This window comes from Dreissena polymorpha, chromosome 6 (assembly GCF_020536995.1).
Source record: "Dreissena polymorpha isolate Duluth1 chromosome 6, UMN_Dpol_1.0, whole genome shotgun sequence".
In the NCBI taxonomy this organism is placed as follows: Eukaryota; Metazoa; Mollusca; class Bivalvia; order Myida; family Dreissenidae; genus Dreissena; species Dreissena polymorpha.
This window is the reverse complement of record NC_068360.1, coordinates 93,130,617-93,134,034: the sequence shown is the minus strand read 5'-3', so window position 1 is coordinate 93,134,034 and position 3,418 is coordinate 93,130,617. Positions and strand designations below refer to the sequence as shown.

At 32.9% G+C, this 3,418-nt stretch overlaps 1 non-coding gene across 1 annotated transcript; it reads left to right on the top strand.

The window, feature by feature from the left end:
- Positions 1-414: 414 nt before the first annotated feature.
- Positions 415-503, top strand: Trnaf-gaa (transfer RNA phenylalanine (anticodon GAA)). Its single transcript is given in 2 exon segments — positions 415-451; positions 469-503. It is a non-coding gene; the product is annotated as a tRNA-Phe (tRNA).
- The last annotated feature ends 2,915 nt before the right edge of the window (positions 504-3,418 follow it).

The following is a 3,418-nucleotide window of genomic DNA, read 5'->3' as shown; positions in this document are numbered from 1 at the left end:
ATATATTTTTGTTTTAAGAATATCTTGCATAGTGGTGATTTTTTGTGTAAATTGGTGTAAATAAGTACTGCATTTGTGCCTATTACATTTATTACAACATGTATTGCCAATAATGCACAGCTAATTGTTTTAATTAATAACTTATCCACAACTTATCACAGGGGAAAGATCACAGGGAATGGGCAAATACGGAAACAAACAAAACATAATCAAAATATATTTATTTCGTGTTTTTTCTAATTTGCTTATTTAGTGCAGAATCAATGTAGTACGATATTTGACGACCTATCGCGCAAGCAAGTTTATTGGAAGGCGTAAGGGTACGAAAACGTACACTGTATTATTTTATTAATAGACATATAATAACGATTGCTATACACAACTTCACCAAATAGCAGTACATAAATGATGTCAGCCGGAATAGCTCAGTTGGGAGAGCGTTAGACTGAAGTTGTTTATGCAACAATCATCTAAAGGCCCCGGTTCAATCCCGGGTTCCGGCACGAACGGAACAGTTCGGCGGCTGAGAATTCTTTTCAGTCAGGTTAATAAATAAAGTAAAGCTTTATTTTATGTAGACATTTAAAAATCCATTTTACTACAATTGGACATTTTTATTAAAATTAATGGATGCCGCGTGGTGACAACGTTAATTAAACTTTCTTACATCATTTAAATATCTTTAAAAAAAATACACGTGTTTTTATATTAACAAATAAATGCAAACAACACATCTATTATCCATGTATTTGAATGGTTGTCTATCATAGGCCCTAACTACTATCCCTACCACATATAGAGCGCGAAGCGCGACACGTATTATTGATTGTACCAAAGAGTTGCGATAAAGGAAGCAGCCGCTTATCAAGGAGGGGCTGTGTCCCAGCAACCCGTTTCCCTAGAGTCAAGCACTCCTCGGAGTTTTTTTAAGAACCACATATAGAGCGCGAAGCGCGACACGTATTACTATCGAGGTGGTATGGGCCCTTTAGCATTATCCGACCATTACGTCCATAGCTTCCTTAGAATTTGAGAAATTTTAAAATCGTTGTTCGAAGTCCAAAATTTTCATCCGATTGTTCCCAAACTTGCACAGGTTTTTAATCAATGAGGACCCAACCCAAACTCTCTTTATAAGCAATATCGGACCATAAGACCAGAATTATGTCTCATTGAATCTAAATATAAAAGTGAAAAACTGCTTGGTTAGGTGATTATGTCAACTTTTTTTTCTTCAGATTCTTTCCAAATTTACAGTGTCTTCATATCAATGAGCATTTTTACCTCATTAAAAATGACAAACATCGGGACAATAAGTCCAGAATTTGTTTCTATTAAATTTGACAAAATAAACAATTTCCACTTGTTTAAAGGATTTCACAACTTTCATCTGAATCTTTCCAAACTTGTTAAGTGTTTTTATGTAAGTATTACTCGAACCCTATTGAAAATGATGAATATCGGAGCAATAAATCTATTATGATCTTTTACTGAATTTCAAAGTTTTGTGAAATGCAGCTTCTTTATGCAATTTACAGTTTTCATTCAATTTTTTCAAACTTTTACAGTGGTTTCATATCAATGAGTACTCAACCACTATCGTAAATGAGCAACGTAAGAATAAGTTCAGAATAATCTTCCCTTGAAGTTGAGAAAAATATGAAATTACGCTTACAAGATGAAGCAGATTTTTTAAAGCCTACACAGTTCTGTTCCATATTGAAAACTGCACACGGATGCCAGTAAAAAAAAGGGAAACCAATGTAAATAAAAAGAACTATGAATTATTGGGGGGTTACAACACAAAATCATAGATAATGATTATACCAGTATCTTTTTCTATTTTGTTTAAATAATCGGCCAAAATATTAATATTTACAGTAGAAAAAAAATCGTTCCATGGAACTTCATTGCATTGAGTGCCTTTTACACTGAAATTCCCGACGCCCTTTGATGCTTTGCATCAATACTTATCTTGTGCCTATTTTAATATACGGGAACATCTCACACGAAAACAAATTTCCAGGATTACCACGAGGTAGTGACTCATGATTAACAAAATATGTTTAAATAAATGAGCAATAATGCATTAGATTGATTTATCCTGGGAGTTCGGGACGTTAGTATGCAAAATCTTTATGTCAGAAAGGACTATTTGAAAGTACCTTATGGTCAAACAATATTGGATTGGTTGACATGTATCTATTTTGTGACTAAGCAGCTTTTAGATTTTAGTATTTTTTAATACAAACAATTTACTCAATCATGAGGTTTTAAAAGACTCACTCCTTTAACTCTCATGTGACATGGCTTATACATTCACAACTTATTTTCGGCTGTTCTGTTTTATAAAGTATTTTAAATAAGGGTTATTCCCTTCATGATAACTAAACAAGTTAACGCACGTTTTTTTTATATCTTTTAAAACATGTTTTAATATAAAAACCATATATGAGACTGTACCCATGCCTATTAATTAAAAAAACAACAAGGTATTGAGATGATGGCCAAACTGCGATATTTAAAGCCACGTTTAATTGACCCTTATCATTCGTAGATAACACTGGTCAATCTATGTTGTATGATGGCTTTTGTCCATGTAGAGGAGGAGCATTGTACCATAGTGTTCCATTTATGCCCCGATGTTTCTCTATAGAAACGGAAAACTGCCGAATAGGTAATTAAGACAAATTTATCGCTACCATATTAATTAATACGGTTTGTATTAATGATCATAATTTCAAACTATACACCATACATTTACAGAAAACTTTGACTGCCAGATACGTGTCCGTCCAGTTATTAGTTACCCAGTCAATAGTTTAGATCTATTACAGTTCAAACATGAACATGGTTGTATTATCCAATAGTAGTTTATTAAAATCAATCGTTAATGGTCAACAAACAACAATTATGCAAAGTGACATATATCTTGAATACCGGTTAATAATTGTTCTATTTTGTTTTGAGTGTTTAAGGCGTCAGCAGAGTAATATGAGGTGTATTTAAGCTTAAATTATTCACAGGATAACCACTGTTTCTCACTAAATATTTCGGTATTCAAAACAGTTTACTCTAATTGTGGTAAATTATATAACAATTTTATTATATCAGCAGTGGCATTCGTAATTAATCTAAAACATGCAAATAATATGTCTTAAAAATCAGCTCCCTTACTTTAGAGACTTTTAACAGATGCACACTATTCTTTGACATGCACGTGTATCCGATGTAGGCGATATTTTGATATCAAATATCACACCATATCGTTTAAGACGGCACTTTACCAGTAGTATATATTCATGGGCATTGATTGTGCTTTTCCCATTTGTCAATTTGTGTTCTATAGCAGAAAATATGACGAATGTAAAGCTCGGTCTGTTTGAATGTAACAAACCATATGTGTACCAATCATGTA